Genomic DNA, 18,389 nt, shown 5'->3' on the forward strand with positions numbered 1-18,389 from the left:
GAGGTAACTCTCACTGTATCACTTCCTGGTAACACATTTTTATAAATAAATAAATGTTACAAGCTTTCAAACCTCTCTGGGTTCTTCACCAGGATTTATTAGAAGTTCAAAAGCTTATACCATATAAACTACAGTATTTGTTGGTCCAATACAATGTATCACACTACTGTACCTACTCCTTCTCCCTCCTTTGTTATTATAGCACACGGTAGAAATAATTAACTAAATAATATAAATTAACCATTCGTGCACTACAGAGTATGCAATCATTTGCTCCACACTGAAGGATTAAAGTTGTAGTTCCCAAACTTTTTACATCGTAACCCTGCAAACGCATTGTTTTGCCTTTGGGGCAAAGATTCAATAAATGGTGTACAAAGCAAGATTATCAAGGTTTAAAATACTGGAGGAAAATGATGTTTAGTTAGTGCAATGTACTAATTGGGTTATTGATGAGACTGCCTTCTTTCTCTTGGTCACTTCCTCTGTATTTGTTTCACTCTATGTATGCCCTTTTCTTTTCCCACTTGCTGTATCTCCCCATGTGTATGTCCCATCTGTTACTCGCCAGTGCACAGGCTGGGAAACACTGGGTTAAAGCAGGTAGTCTTCATATAACATTTAGAACAGTGATATTTGGCCATTTAAAAATATATTTATTTGCATTCTGCTTTAATTAGCAATCCCCTATTATAATACATTTGATTGGGTCATCCAAAACACAACCGACTTTGAAGACTTCTTTTGATTTAAACAGGGAAATGGAGATGGGGTATTTTGCAGGGAATTGGCTGCACCCATTAATTCTCATTTTACGTTTATCTTTTTTCTGGAAGTCCTATACTATTATTCATATCCATGATAAAGGGTTCAGTTTAATTACTTTACTTTAATTAATGCTCTCCTCTACAGCAAAGCTCATATTTCAGGGTTGATTCTACTGAGGCAAAATTCTACCATTCCATTAAAAATTTCCAATTTCGCTTTAACTTGTCCATTTGGACCTGAACATTTTGGGCTAAAGAGTTCTAGATAAGTTTTTTTCGATACTTGCAACCTTTTTGTAATTAGGACAAATTTGCAGATCTTTAACCCAACTGGAATGCATTGGCTGGTTCACTGGTACAGTTTAGATGGTGGTACCACTCTACTATATATATATATATATATATATATATATATATATAAATATATATTTAAAAATGGTTATTGAGGCAAAAAGTGACACTGTGTGCTCATTTGCATGTCATTTCCCAGAATCCCTTGCTGCAGTGGAAGTGCTGTATGCTGAGTGATAATGGGGAAAGGCGGGGTTGCAGACCTGCCTAAGACATGCAGATGAGCATACAGTTGTATTTGCAAATATATATATATATATATATATTAAGGTTATGGTGGGTAAAAAAAGTGACTAAAACCCTTCACAGTAAAGCATAAAGCAACTGTAAATATTCCTGTATATTCATTTGCATGTCTTAGACAGGTCTGCAACCCTGTCTTTCACATTATCACCCAGCACACAGCACTTCCACTGCAGCAAGGGATTGTGGGAAATTACATGCAAATGAGCACACAGTGCCACCTTTTATCTCATGCTCACATTACATGAGCAACCCTTAGCCAATGCATGCTGCTTTAAACACAGCTTTTAAGCAAGGGCTTGGGAGATGCAAAATCAGTAAACCCACTCACAGACATGTTTCAACCTTGATGTGTATCATCAGTGTGATGTTGGCTTCTGACATTTGCTCAAATAAGATTAAAGAGTAGGTAATCACCACATTTCTTAAGGTTATGGTGGGTAAAAAAAGTGACTAAAACCCTCCACAGTAAAGCATAAAGCAACTGTAAATATTCATGTATATTCATTTGCATGTCTTAGACAGGTCTGCAACCCTGTCTTTCACCATTATCACAGCAAGGGATTCTGGGAAATGACATGCAAATGAGCACACAGTGCCACCTTTTATCTCATGCTCACATTACATGATATATATATCCAACACACACAAGTAACCTAAAAGTGTTAACCCAACTGCAAATGTTCAACTGGTACAGAGCAGAGAGGTGAGATGGTGGTACAACTATGCCAACCTGTTATACAATGCATATTAACAACAGAATATAGCCTAGAGAAGAAATGATGTATAGCATCAGATGCACTTCTGTCTCTTTCTCTGCCCTGTGTGTGTCTCTCTCTCTCTCTATCTCTCTACTTTCTCTACAACTTTGCAGTCTGCTCTATGTTTTTCTCTATCTGTCATAATCTCTGCTCTTTGTCTCTCTATCTGCTCCTACGCTCTGTGTCTCTGTATCTGCCCCAACGCTCTGTCTCTGCAACTACCCTATGCTCTGTGTCTCTGTATCTGCCCCAACGCTCTGTCTCTGCAACTACCCTATGCTCTGTGTCTCTGTATCTGCCCCAACGCTCTGTGTCTCTGCCCTTCTCTGCTTTTTGTCTCTCTCTGATAGTTCTCCAGTCTTCAGCACCCAGTGCTGTCTTACTCCTACCCTTCCTTCCCATGGAGTGAGGGACAATTTTATAGGAAGGGAAACGTGACGAGATTCAAACCTGAGCGGATTTACGTGTAAAGAGCTTCATTTTCCACTTCCTACTTTCCACTCCCACTTTCCTTCAAGTCAATGAAGACCTAGAGACTTTACAATACTTTGAGACCAACAAGTAGTAAAATCACCTGACATATGTATTAATATACCAACTGGGATATTTTCCTGATTATAACTCTGAATTATATGAAGAATATTTTAGTCAAAACAGAAATGTCAGTTTGTGCTTGAAGCATTCACATTAAGAAGCCACGTTCTAAATAAAATCTGTTTGTTGGATTAATAAGCAAATGCCCAGCAATCAAGGCCTTTAATTATAATTATATTTATACAACAGTTGCTGCAAAGGCTAAGAGCCCCTAAGGAATCTAAATTCCTAGATCCATATCTCCCAAATAATCCTCTGACCTGAACATGTGTCACCATGGGAAGTAGAGTCATAACTTGTATTTGATCACTTTAAACAGCTGGCAAAGTAATGAGCAGTCTATAATGATTTTTAAAATGCAGAATGCTCTTGAAAGGGTTTTGTTGAATATCTCACTCAGTAGCAATTAAAAATGGAACTAAGAATGTTTACTATCATGTACATAGAAAGAAGAAGTTTTGTGCCAAGTTGAGTAATTAGAATGAAGACGGTATACCGTATGTAGGGAGAGAGGGGCAAAGCGTTTGCTCACATATGCACATTTGGTGGATATTGAACGGGTCCTTTATCCTACCCAGCGTCTAACATTCAGCGAAAAAGTAACCGCTTGCATAAAATTCCCTCAATTCTCTTATGTTTAAGTGTTGAAATTTTTTTCAAGACAGTTCACAAATGTCATATACCTCTCTAGTAATGAATCACTGATGGTAAAAATTGGACTGGTGTATAAACAGTCTAATTTAATGGCCAAAGTATTTTTACCTGCATTTAATATGCACTTTTATATATATATATATATATATATATATATATATATATATATATTTATATATATATATGTATATATATATATATATATATACTGTATATATTCCCCCTGATTTGTAGTTTATATGGTGAGTTGTTTTATGTTCATTCATCTCTTTCCACCATTCCAGAAAGGCGTCAGTGGTATCTGTGTCAAAGCTTGTAGTCCTGTTTTACTCTTACCTGTCTCATCACTAATTCACGGTTTCTTGTTGCTAGCACCACCTTTTTCTCTGTTCACATCCTTTTTGCGCCTGAAGGCTCAGTTCTAGGGTCTCTCCTATTTTCTCTCTCAACTAGGTGAGCTCACCAGCTGTTCTGACTGCAGGTGTCTCTTTCAAACAGACGACACAGAAATATACCGAAACAATGGACAAAGAAATTGACTCTCGCCCTCATACATAATGTCAGTGATGTAAATAGTATATTGGACACATGGCGGGTCCAGAATTCTGAAACATGCAAATGAACCATACAGTAACCAAAATATGCTTATGCCTATACAATGACAACAAACACACCTTTTTTATTTTACCCAGACCGCTGAGAAAAGTAGCTATATTTTCATGAAATGCATCCAAATCACCTCTCCTTTTCAATATTTCTGAGATTTGTTCTTCTAATTTGCATTGATTTACTAGCAAACAGACATTGAAGTTTGAATAGTCGCTCATGTTTTTGACATAGCCTTAATTCTATAAACCAAACAGTGTTCTGGTTTTGCCATTTGTTTGCTTTTGGAATTTTACCAGATTTTGGAAAACATTGTACACAACTAGCGACATGATAAAGTAGCATAATAAAACATGAACACATGTTTAAATACGTAGAACATCATAAAATCGGGAAACTCAAAAAATATAACTGAAAAAGGTAAAGAAATATAGACAGATATGGTGAGAAACACCCCAAGTGTTCAACTCCACTGCAGAGATTAGAATTTAGTTGGTACTAAAAATCTTAAGAGTTTTGGTTTTGTATTGTTTTCTCGCAAGTAATTTAACTGTATACAGTAATTTCCACAATTTAGTCATTCAGAATCATTTCAGAATGTTGGTTTCTTTTTTAGGTATAAAAGTGGTGTTTTTGTAGCATTCTGGCCTGTAAAATTAAACTTACAGTCGTTCCTGGAACAACTATCTTGCTATTCGTTGGTACTATGCATTGATGTGCTTAGCCATTTAATTTTTGCGTGCGTCTTTAACGATGTCTAAAATGCAATCATATATAAGAGTCATCCATTGCCTTTCAGAGCAGTGACGTGCCTTTACTTAGCAGAGCCTAAACTATTTAACTTTGATATTTCTGACAGGCTGGCATGTACCCATATAGTATTTTAAATATCTGATTGGCAAAAAACTATATTTTATATTCTATTGTATCTGTCACTTTATTAATAACTGTAGATACTTTCTTTTATCTGAATATAATTTATTTTAAGTTATTATGTAATTACAGATACAATTCATCTTTATAGCTCTCACATATATGTGGGACGCAATAAAGAAGGTATTCGACAATTTTGCGTTGTATTTGTTGTTACTTTCAAATTGTTTCAATTTTCTATCATTCCCTTTTTTTGGAGTGTAGACAGTTACTGTATTTGTATCATCATCTTCTTAACACATCTTACAGCAGCTAACAATACATAGCGTATTGTTACATTTGAAATGATGCAAGACATGTAATGTTGGCAATATCAGATTAACCTTTCCTTAAAACATTGCCTGATTTAGTCTTCTGTTTATTGTAATATACGGGCTTTCCAATACAAGCTCATTTGCAGGTTAACTATGTTTGCAGACTGCTTCTTTCTACATTATTGCTATGTAATTGGCAATGGGAATTAGAGCAAGGTAAGTCCCATGAGCTTCCAGTGCTGCTGACATTTTGTTTTAAAGCTTTCTTTTTATTCCTGGAATTCATAGTGTATTCATAAATAGTCAGTGGCTGTATGTGTGATCATTTGGGGATATACAGTGATTATACATTAGAATTTGAACATTAATCCCAAACAGAATGTAGGGCTACATTAAAAAACCCTCATACATTAGAATCAGACTGGCCATAGAGGAACAAGGTTTGAAATCACAGCAAATGGTTTGGTCACAGCAAATTTCCCACCCCTAATCTTTTATCCCAGATTTCCTTACTGCAACCTCATGGAGATTTGCTATAGCTATATCCTCCTGTTCACAAATCCCCAGAGAGCAGACTCCTGCAGTGTTTTTATTCCTGGATTTGTAATTCTCCAAGATCTCTTTACTACATGCGGCTGTTCTTTTCTGGATTTCCTCTCTCTGCTGCATTTATAATGTGGTACTCGACTTGTTCATCCACGATAGGGTTACATCAGAGGCACAATATTACAGCTGTTAAAATACTGGACTCCATACAAAGCTGCAGATAGGACGGTAAATAGTTTTCTAATATATTGTGCAGGGCACATGCCAGCTTCCCGCTGATGTTAGGAATCCCTTGTTAATGGAATGCCCTGCACCAGCAAGGATTTATCATAGTTCATAAAAGGAGGGATGGGATAATAAGTTAAGTATAAACACACATTTACAAAGATATTAATCACTATGAACTAGTGTTAGCTGAATACTGAATGGAAAGCAGCTGTTCTAATCATTGTGCTATTCTTCATTCTTCTCTAGTTTACTCCATTGGAACATTGAGAACATTTTAAAGACAATGAAAACTGCCATGTAGCATTACCAATGTGATAATAAAGTGTTATAGCACAAAATTGGGGATGACTAGGCAGCCACTTTTAATGACCCTTCTGGCTATGGTACAGTAAGTATTGGTAGCATCATGGAGAGATGAGCCCTAGTAAATACAAAATAGGGATGTTTATTCTTTCTGAGAGCAATAAGCACTTAACAGTTTTGGTCAGTCAATAGAAATAACATGTAACATACACGTGCATTGAATATTTTTTTTTTTCTGACTTCAGATTTTATTGGAATTTTCAAAAGGCATAACAGGCATTTATACATTGTGTCAATAGGCTTTTCATATTTAGCTGCCGCGTCCAAGCCTCTGACATACAAACACATAAGACATCACCATTGGTAGGGAGGAGAGAAAAAAAAGGGGGGGAAGAGCTGCCCGCATCTGCGTATGTAGTCCTCTATAGGGCACTGCGCCTCGACTTTTTCCGTCCGGTGGAACCTCAAATGTTTCCTCCGGTTTCATTGCCCCACCTATCTCTGCGTGATCACCTCCTGTCCGTCCTTGCGAGAGGTTGAAGCTGGATCCTTCCATCTCATTCCCTTTTACTTAATACCTACGATTGAAGGCGAATGGCTTACTCATGATTTGTGTGGCAATTACCACCCCTGTGATATGTTTTCTTTAGTCCTAAAAACACTGCTGTTTCTGTGTGATCTGGGGAATGTGACTTTATCCACCTGGGCTTTATGTACAAACAACAAAGTGCAAGAAAAGAATCATGGCTGAGCTTTTGTTCTTCTCTGGTTAAATCAGAAGATAACCTTTAAACTTTTATCCATCTTCCTCAACCAATGCAGTACTCTGTCACCTTCATAACTGAACTTTTGAAACCATTAGAAAAAAATCCACAGTGTACAGGAGCGATCTCTTGAGATAATTGTTTTGTGCTAATGAGCAGTGGGGTGGGCATCCATAAACTAAACATTTGACACAGTGTGAACATCTCAAGGATGTAGCTACTTCATGTTCTATTTTCTATCAAAAATATCTTTGGGGAGGAGAGGAGTTTGTGAATATGCTCAGCATTATTATACAATAAACCATGCTCTCTTTCAGGAAGGTTAAAACATGCCCTCCCTTGATCCCCTGTTGCCCTTGATTTGAGCTTGATCTCTCCCCTTCCTTGTCGTGTGATATTCTGCTGCTGGTTTGTAACTCCAGGTGAGATCTGAACGATAGAAGCTGGTGGAGGGGAAATGCTGGTGTAGATTGCCAGCAGTGTCATGTTGCAGCTCTACATGTCTCAGACCAAGAAGAGTCTCTGCCAAAGAAAACACTCTCATTAGAGAGTGACAGAATGAATTCGTTTGGCCTCTGTTAAACATGTAGCACCAATGAAAGAAAAGGAAGCTGCATTGAGTTCCTCGTCTCCAACTGGTGATTATATTCCCCATTTGTAATGGGGATACAGGTCAAATGGCCCCCCTTCCCCGTTTACCACCAAGCCCACAAAACAAGACACACACTTCATATTGTCATAATTAAGCTCACAGCTTTAGTTACATATAATATCCAAGATAATTATGAATACCAGCCAGCTTGTGGCACTTACAACTTGCGTGGTTTACTGTCATTGGTTTGTCAAGCCATCTAGGTTTAGTTCGATCTGTTACCTGGGCAAGTGGCTGTTTCCAAATGTTGTACCACTCTAAGTGAGGTCTTGCTGAACTGCCAACCGGTGGTGCCATAAACGCCTTATTTTTGGACAACTGCCTCATCAAGATGTGGCTGGTAGATTGTTAATTGCTGAAACCACTCTCATGTTGCTTGTCCAAAACCTTATAATTTTGTTGCTTAACTTCTTTGCCCAAATGTCCAATGCCACCACTGTGGGAAATAATTCTATGAGCACTAACTTTTTGTGTACACAGACCATTCTGCCTGACAATAAGCAACACAACTGTGCAGTATTTCGCTGTTGGACTGACAAATACTTGACCATAGATGTTTGTAAGCAAGATACCCCAACATTTGGATCATTCCTCTAGATCCTTCTTAAGATGCCTAGTTAATATTCATTTATGACTGGCCCTCTTGATCTGCTATTAAATAGCTGCCCCATGGGTATGATTTGTCAAAATCTAACAGATACTGCATTTGTTTAAGGGTTAATTTACCAGGATTGCTAATCTCACCAGTTCTCTCTTCAACCTTCAAAACCTTTTCTTGTCATGTCAATCTTAATTCCATGGCTAAATATCAATTCCACTCTCTAGAAAATAATTAAAGAGACTCACCCTGGCTGGATGTGGTATATAGCTGGTTGGTTCTCCAGTGGTGCCCAAGGTACTAGTGGTGATGTAATGTGGTCTGATGGAGGTGTGATGGTGGATGCTACTGTTTGTCCCCTTGTAACTTCCTATTTCAACCCACCGGAGATGTTGCCTGGCTATTTGGATCATTAGTTTAAAGGGGGAAAACACCAGACGGAATCCCGTCTGGAGTGCTGGTCAATGGTTAAAACCTCATGGATTTTGCTGCCTGGAGGGGTCATGGATGGGTCAAGAAGGGAATGTGAGAAAGTGAAAAGGGGGATACAGACTTTCTTGAGAATGCTGGAGGGTGCCATGTGACTGAGAATGGACAGGAAAGGGGAAATGCTTGGGGGTTCAACAACAGAAAAAATTCTGGAATGGGGGTGGGTTGGGTGCAGGCTGGAGACAGGGTGATGGAGGAAAACATTGTGGGTAAAGTTTTAGAGGGGAGCGGGAGGAGCATCGGGACAAAATAGAGGCTGTGACAGTAAAGGAGAGGGAGGATCTGTGGCAGGGAAGCGGCGGGCTTCAGCAATAAACCTGTAGTCGCATTGGTAGTAGGAAATCACTGGACCTTGGCTTTAGGGAGGAGTGCTGGCAGTAGTAGTGTTGAACCAACAGTGGACCAGAAGCTCCAGCAAAAGTAGGGTGAGTCAGAGGTGTACTTTCTGAAAGTAATTCAATTGTGGCACCACAACTGGGTCATTAGTGGCAAACTTGAGGAACATTCTGAGGGCCTAATCTTGGAACTTATTTCAACATCTTATCCCCCTCCCTCTTTTTTGCTACCCATTGGTCCCAAACTTTTCCCACTGATGAGGCTGGTGCCCCCTGGGGAGTGTGGCAGTTCACACATGTTTTCCTGAACCTGGGAACTTGTATATAAACAGGTTCCCAGTGGAACAAATGTCTTAGCGGAAGGCAAATTAACCTTATATGGGCTACAGCCACATTTGAGTGTCTCTGCCTTTACTTTTGCACTAGTGGCCATGTGAATGATGAATGATGCCTTTCCATCTTAAGCATTTCTTAGATCCCCTATGTATTTACCATAGGCACCCTGGGTCCTAGCACTGCTAGCAACACAATCGGGCCTACTGTATGTACAGATGTATCAAGCCTAAGTGTCACATGACTGTGACAGTCGCGGCACCGAAGGATTAACACTGTGAGGGAGTCCCATTCGGAAGCACAGACCCCCCCGCAGTTCATTCGTGGCTGTCACTGTCCTCAGCTGCGCAGACATTTGCTTGTTCGTCCGTGCCATCGGGGACCGTGAGTCTTACTATATCTGAACATCAACTTTAAAATAGTTTATTGCATCAAAATTGTTGTGTTTTAAAAGAAGAAAAAATGGTAAATGAATGTACGTGGTATATAGATATATATATAAAGTTTGCTCTGTGACTTCTTGTGCCTAGTTTGTTATCTAAAGTGGCTTTTTACATTATGCGCCGTGTTGCATACCTGGTTAATTCAATTATTTTATTTTGTTGATACATAGCAATTTAAGCACTTTTAATTCGGCGCTAACAATATAAACAGACTTTTTAGGATTTATGCCAGTTCCAACTTGGCAGACTATTTTGACTCTGGTTCAGCAATTTTTTTGGCGCACAAATACAATATTTTAAAATACATATAATATACATCTGTGCATCGTGTGCTCAAGTCCCACGTTGAGGAAGAAAAGGTTAGTACAAATGCGCACACAAGATCAATATCATTTGGGGATTTGTGTGCATCAATATAACTCGAAATATTCCCTTTGCAAAGCTTACAGAGGCAATACGGTTAACTTAAAAAAAAATATATAATTTTTTTTATTACAGGGTTGAAGCCGGGGTGTCCTGAGCTGAACCCCATTAATCTCAGCTCCGGGGACCGCCTGCTTCCAGAGATACATACCATAGGGGGTGCCGGCGTCCCTGCAAACTGAGGCACTGTGTGCCTAATCTGATGGTGGCGTTTAAATGTCACGCGGGCCAATGGGAAGCCGTTGTGTCATCTGGTGTGGCTTCCTATTGGCCCGTGTGAGCTGGACCTGCAAACTGCACAGAGATATCAGCAGCATGTACGGAGGTAAGTGTCTCTGGAAGCAGGGAGTCCCCAGAGCTGAAAGGAATGGGGTTCAGCTCCGGGAACCCCCTGCTTCTAACCTGTAACCCATTTTGCTGCTGTAATACACAGGCCCTAATTATTCTTTTGATTGTAACTACTTTCCTGATGCCTGATATTTATTGTATACTAATGATTTAAAAACCTGAAGGAGCAACTTAAAAAAAAAAATGTTGTACTTTCGTCCTATTCAGTAGCTTTTTCTTTTTTTACAAGTAGGTTTCAATGCTTGTTTATTAACATTTCAGCTTCTCTGTGTTCTACTTCTCTGTGTTCCACCGAAGTCTTGTGTCGCAGTGTTCCCGATGATATGGCTAATGACATGCTAACATCAAAAGGACAGAATCTGGGAGATTGCACTTTTGAATTTTCTTCTGTTTTATACAGCTTTGCTGCTGTTGCAGTACGCCGCTCCTGCTGATAACTCTTCTCCCTTCTCAACGCTGAACTCAAATTAGGATTCACCTGTATGATGTTAATGAAATCTTACACAGCTGCATTATGAAAACAATTTCAGGCTCCATATATGCCTACACCAGGGGCGGGCAACTCCAGTCCTCAAGAGCCACCAACAGCTTGGGTTTTCAGAATATCCCTGCTTCAGCACAGTGGGCACAATCAGTGGCTCAGTCTTCAACTGCACCACCTGTGCTGAAGCAGGGATATCCTGAAAACCGCGCTTGTTGGTGGCCCTTGAGGACTGGCGTTGCACACCCCTGGCCCACACAATGATGAGATTGTTAGGTTAACCATATTTATTAAAGCTATCAATCTTTTACATTCAATAAAATTGTGAACATTTTAAAAAAAACGGAATTCAAGGTATTTTTATTATGTACTTCAACTGCTGTGTAATGTAACACCTCTATACGAAAAGAAAAGCGAGTACATATTTTTTAATATACTTGTTTTATTGACTTCTACCATGGATAGTCTGGCTTGCCATTTTGAATGAAGAAGTTATTTGAATATAAACATATGTTTAAAAAGTAATGCATCAAGGCAAGATTGGGACAAAATGGATTGCACCTGACGCATCAAAGCAAAATCCAATTAGTTCCAATAACATTTTTCCTTTGGATAAAAAGTAACGTAAAAGTGTTTTCCTCCAGAGTTGCACCATTTGTGCTTTGATCCATAAACCCCAACGCCATAACTGCATATTTATGTCATTTCAGTGATGCGCTCTCTTATGATTATAGATGGCGTATTAATGCTTATAACTAGAGGGGCGATTTTTTCCGGCTAATTTGTATCCCGCAGGGAGGGGAAAGCCCGGTTCCTTTGGTCCGCAGATTTCAAAGGATCAATCTCCAAAAGGGCAATTCGCGTTTTACAGATTTTTATTATTATTATTATTATTATTAGCAGTACACTCCGCGGATACAGCCGCCCCATGACGGATTTGTAGAAGCCGATCCGCGGATACAGCAATCCGTGGATAATCCGCCAACGGATTGCTAAAACTGTTTATTGGAATCTATAAATCCGTCCACGGGTTGTATCCAATGGTGTTTCTTGATGAATTCACACAAATTAAAACCGACCAAATCCGTTGGCAGATTTTACGCCGCAAAATAGATTTTTTGGGGGGGAAATGCAAGAAAATCCGGGAAACGGATTTGGGCAGATTCCCCCATCTCTACTTGTAACTAGTTTAAAAATGGGGAATACTCAGTCAGAAAACATAGCTTTAAAAAAATGAAATAATGTCAGAAAAATATGTTGGAAGTTAATGGAAAATTGTCACAGCATCGAAGGTCCAGCTTTCTTTCCGAGGGTTTTTTGTTTTGTGATTCTCGCGATGCGCTCGTTTTATATCAAGAGAGCTGAGCAAAAGCCCGAAAATGTTCTTTTTGTATTACTTTGCAGAATCAAAGTGATTAAAGTGATGACACCAGTACATTTACTTTGATAAAGCTGGTGTTGTTTGTACCTCACTTATTTTACCCTTCTATATATTATATAATATTTGATACTTTGCATCCAAGCTTTTTTTTCAGTACAAAGCTGGCAGATGATATCACATTTTGCAGGCTGACAGGTCCTTCCCTGGGGGGATTTTCAAAATTTACATTTCTATGAAAACATTTCTTGGAAGCTTTTATAAAATTGTTATCCTGCTAAGTTTAATTTGCTACAAGTAAAAGGAAGAATGTAAACAGTAGATTGTCGGTCTTAAGTGATAGTGTTCCAAATGTGTCCTTACAAGTCCCCCAAAAGATGTGGTTGTCCCTTGATATTTACAAATTCTCGAGCACCATGCCATAAAACCCAAGGTAAAACATTAAAGTTCCAGGGAATGGGCACTTAGGTTTAATTCACTGCAGAAACCCATGGGAAAAGTGCATCAAGCCAGCTGCACTGTATCAGTTAATGGTGTAACTCTATTCTATTTTCCCTCTAAGTCCTCACTAATCCCTAGGGTTGACATGTTTTTTTGGGCTGCATCAGTGTGAAATTGTCTGAAATCCTACTTATAAATAAGAATTATAGTAAAGACCATCTCTGTTGACGAAAAGGCTGAAATAAATACCTATGATCTGCACAAGATTTACTTACAAATCTCCCAAAGTTATTGTGAAATCTTCTTTATCTGTCAGCAAACTAATAGACTAACTATATTAGTGTTGTATTGGGTTATCTCTGAGCCTGCACTGTTTGTTTGTGCATGGATTTGTAAAGGTAACAAGCACTCTAAATGGTTTTAAGGCAACTCTAGATTGGCATTACCAATGAGAACAAGTAATGTTTACATTACGTGTTGCTCTTTCTCTAGATCTTACAGTATCCCACTGGTTTTGCTCTAGGAAATCTGTTATACACCCCTGTAATAATGTACCAATTGATATGTATTCCAATAATAATAAAAAAAATATTACTAGCTGCAATGTCCTATTTCCCTTAGCCTGAAGATGCCCACTGATACCTCAGTGGCTGTATACAGCTTTTTCCAAGCCTGGTTGCCCAAAACTTCAGAAATACTGTTTGGACATTTGTCACATTTTTACTCACCAGAACTTACTTCGTGTTCCTGGTTTGTGGTCACGTATAGCCTCACATTGCAAGACCAGTATCCATCCTTACACTGATGTGACCTAAGAGGTCGACATAGCTGTCTGTGAGTGGGTTTACTGGCCATGCACTTCTTCTAACACAGGTTGCACTGGAAAAGCTGTGTAATGAGGTAGGCAGAAGCTTATAGGGGTCCATGTTAAAATGGTTAAGAAGCAAATGGTGACACTTTGAAAGCTCATTTGCCTGTCATTACCCAGAATCCTTGGCTGCAGTGAAATCATTGTATGCTGAGTGATTATGGGGAAAGGCATGCTTGTGGACCTGTGTAATGCTGCGCTTATAGTGCCAGCGACGGCGAAGCGACCGAGGGTGTCACCCGTCACCGTCGCCATTGCGAAAGTTGTAATCAGGTTTTGAGACTTCGGGAGTGACATCAGCAAGATGTAAGGCAGAGGGGCTGTGTGATTGGCTTATAGGCAGTCACATGGGGAGACCGTTTCTGCAAAATCAAATTCTAGTGACTACAAAGATTTTGGTAGCGCCGTCGCACCGTCGCGTCCACTATAAGCGCACGCGACAGCATCAATACAATTGTTTTGAAGCGCCGTCGCCGGCACTATAAGCGCAGACTAAGACATGTGAATGTGCTCAGAAGGGGCATTATTTTTTTGCGACAAACATCTCCAAATTTAAAGGGACACTGCTTCGGACTATCTAGCAAGATGAAGGGAATGGAAATCCAGGCACTCTACCAGGTCAGGGCACACAGCAGACTGAGAGGACACTAACAAACAAATGTACCATCCAACATTATGACGCAGCAATGTAAGTTCATCAGGGCATAACGCCAAAGCAGTGCGTACAGCAGAATGAAATCACACTAACAGTCACATTTATTGTGCCAAAGTCAAAGCAGCCAATTTTACTGCTGCACGAAGATGCTTTGCTGCATCAAAACATCTCATTGTTTTGGCACCGTACTTTTATTATTAAGGTTTCACTTTGCTGTGTGTGCTATGTTGGTAGTGCAAAACTGGCCAATGTTTTCATGCAGCAATGCCGCTTCATCAGGACTAATACTTTAATGCAGGTGCAATACTGCTTCAAAACAAGGGCTGTCGTGACACAATATATTTATTGTGATTTCATTCTGGTTTATGCTCTTGTGAATATAAACTTCTGCATTGAAGCACAGGCTGTTTATGCACAGAGATTGTTATTATAATGGCATTCTGCTTTCTTGATACTGTTCCTGGATATCTTTTTGGATTTACTTTTGGTTTGAAGATCACCATTACCTTGTATTGAGCACCCATTGTATCCCACTACAGTTGTGGGGCCATCGCTGCGTTTGATTTTGTATCACATTAGTGATAGGTGTAGACACCACAAACCTTATTCAACAAAGGGAGAAGCAGGGTAATGGAACGATAACAAGACAGTAACTTCCATTCTCACTATAGGGCTGGTTTATTGAGCACTGGTAACGGTTAACGCACCGGATCCGTTGTCTAATTCCATTCAAGTCATTGGAAGTGAATACTAAATTGGGGGCATTACAGTGTACTTTCTCACGATGAAACTGCCCCTGCATGTTTTATAACATTTACATTTCTTGGAGGATAATTTCTGATATTGTCTCTCTTGTAATATGTTATTTAGGAAAATAAATCATTTCTGCTGCCCAATTCTCACAGCCACTTTTCCTTTGCTTGAGAATGAAATGGTCATGTGCTTGACATGAATTTTGATCACTGGTTAGTAATCAGGAACATGCTCCTATATTTGCTTTAATGAAACTAATGACCAATTACTGATATCCTAATCTCTTCTAAATATGTAGATAACTGTGTTTAGCGTAGTGCTGTATAATGCAGGATATATGAAGGCAAAACTTTTGAATCAAGCTTTACAATAAGATAATTTCCATAGCAAAAAATACAAACAAAAACACCAACATTATTATATTGCCTGACAACAATTTTAGAGTTTTAGCTTAATAAAATATGGAATTTAGTAATGTTGAGAGACCAAATTGTATCCTAACTTGCTCATTTCAGGATAGTTTTTCTTTTATTCAAAACTGGCAAAAGCACATGAAAATATAATGCATTGATGTCCCATTAGATGATGTCACTGTCATTACCTATCACACTCTAACATTTCACTGTTGAACAAAATATAATTGTTACACTACAATGCAGAAGTGACAGGTAGTAAAATGCACAATTAATTGTACATTATATGAAATCACTCTCCAAGTCAAAATAAAATCTCAATATTAGCATGAGTTATAGAAATAGTATCCAAGTAAAACATTTTTAAATTGTCTGGGTGTCTGTTATGACACATTTAGGGAATGCACTTTTGCTTCAAAGAAATTAACTGGTAGTATTTATCAGCTTTACTTAAACATTGAAACAAATATGTTGATTCCATGAGTGCAGTAAATTGGATATTTGTACACAACACTTATTCACACAGCAGACTAAATTAGATAAGCCCTAAAGTGGGACCACACTACTCAAAAAAATGATTAATGCCTTAAAAAAAAGCCTATCTTACACTTCAGCTATAGTTCTGTACATTTCCTGACAGGAGCTTGCTAATGAGATCACAATCTTTAAGGAACGTCTTTGCATGTGATTTAGAATTATCTAGAGTCATAAATAATTGTGTTCCAATGTGTAAATAGTCCAGTCATTGTCAATCCAATTAATTATTGCTTTAAGTGCCCAAAGAAAACAACACATATTTTACAACAGATATTTGTTTTTAAGAGAAATTAGTTCGCCGTTCATGGGCAGAAGTGTTTTTTTTTTCTGTGAAAACAAAGAGAACCAAATAAAATGGCTCATATCTGTACAAGTAAAGACTGGGACAAAGCTGAACTAGAAATTATATTTGACACATATGTTAGCTATAGGATTCCAGTTGCCACTTTCCATCTTGATTTTAACCAAAAAGAACATCATATTTGTAGAGTTTCAGACAATATACTTTTTCCTGCGAAGTTCACATTTTGATACGCCCAGGCAAATGGCCCGTGGAGAGACACAGAATTAACGTGGTTCGGATTTAAGGAAGCTGCTCTAACAAATAACTTTAGCCATTTGCATTACTAGAAGAAACAAGATTGCATATTCAAGACATGACATTGCGTTTAGGTTGTGCGATATTCACAGTTACCGTAATATCATTTCACTATTGAGAAAATGCTTAAGTAGAAACAACAATCCTCAACAGGAGATACAAAGTAGTGATCTACTCACAGTATTCTTAATGCAGCAACTTCCATTATTTGAAGGAAAAGTGGAGAATGCAGCGTTCCAGGTCCCATATGGAACTGTAGTTAAAATGCTATAGAAGATGCAGTCATTTCAGATAAAAACAGTATCATTAACATTCTTAGTGGTAGGAGGATCACTGAAGATTGCAGATGGCATGGAAAGTCATTTAAAAAATGTTGAAACAACAAAAATCTGTGTATTGAAAATGAGCATACGGAAGGCTGCTCTTAAAGTTAAAGCAGTATTATGAAGTATATATCAAACCAGAAGTTTGGGACTTAATTGAAACTCCATTTTGTACATGCACCCGTATACTGTGAACCTGTTCATGAGCACATTTCTAGGCATAATATATGGAGTCTTGGACTATATAAACAACGAATCTATGTATTAAAGATTGTGTGTTTGAAACCTGGACTTTCACGTTTGTTCAGCTTTCCGAGTCAAACTTTTGAGCTAATGTTTTAATTCAAATGAGACAAAACCCGAGATTTATTGTAGTTTTTATTTTATTTTTTAAATAAACGGAGTGTACTTTTGGGACCTTCCCCACCCCCCCCCCCCAAAAAAAAACCTCATAAACATATGCACAAAAGTTTACATTAAAAAAAGGGTAATTTTTGCGCCATAACTTTTTAGAAATCGAGTTCTTTTTTTAAGAACCAAAGTGCCCATGCCTACTATATATGTATGGACAATATAGGCCTTTTCCCCAGTTAACATGAGCTGCTGCACAAGGTTAGGTTCTAAAAATATGACAACATTCTGGCACTTTGTATTACTGCTTGCACACCAGTTATTTCAATATGTATATCCCCACAAGGGATTTGTGCCATGCTAGTAATAATAATAATAATAATAATAGCATGTTCTTGTATAGCACTGCTAGTTTTACATAGCGCTTCACAGAGACATTATGCAGGCACAGGTCCATGCCCTGTGGAGCTTATAATCTATGCTGTTGGTGCCTGAGGCACAGGGAGATAAAGTGACTTGCCCAAGGTCACAAGGAGCCGACACCAGGAATTGAACCAGGTTCCACCTACTTCACACTCAGTGTCAGGCACTGTCTTTACTCACTGAGCCACACCTTCTCCCAGGTTCCTCTGCTTCACACTCAGTGTCAGTCAGTGTCGTTACTCACTGAGCCGCTCCTTCTCATTATCCTGCAAAATTTACACCCAGAAATTATATTCTTATAAAAAATGATAATAAATTTAATTGCGATTTAGTTCAAGCACAAAACATGTAGAACACCAACCTTGTGAGTTATTCCAGTGATGGTCATCTCCAGTCTTCAAAGGCCACCAACAGGTCAGGCTTTAAGGATATCCTGCTTCCGCACAGGCAGAAAACCAACCTTATGAGTTATACCGTAATCATGTTTTTCTTTTATTGTGGCTCACAGAAATGGACTGTACTTGGTGTACAGATGTAAATGCC

This window comes from Ascaphus truei, chromosome 10, assembly GCF_040206685.1.
Source record: "Ascaphus truei isolate aAscTru1 chromosome 10, aAscTru1.hap1, whole genome shotgun sequence".
In the NCBI taxonomy this organism is placed as follows: Eukaryota; Metazoa; Chordata; class Amphibia; order Anura; family Ascaphidae; genus Ascaphus; species Ascaphus truei.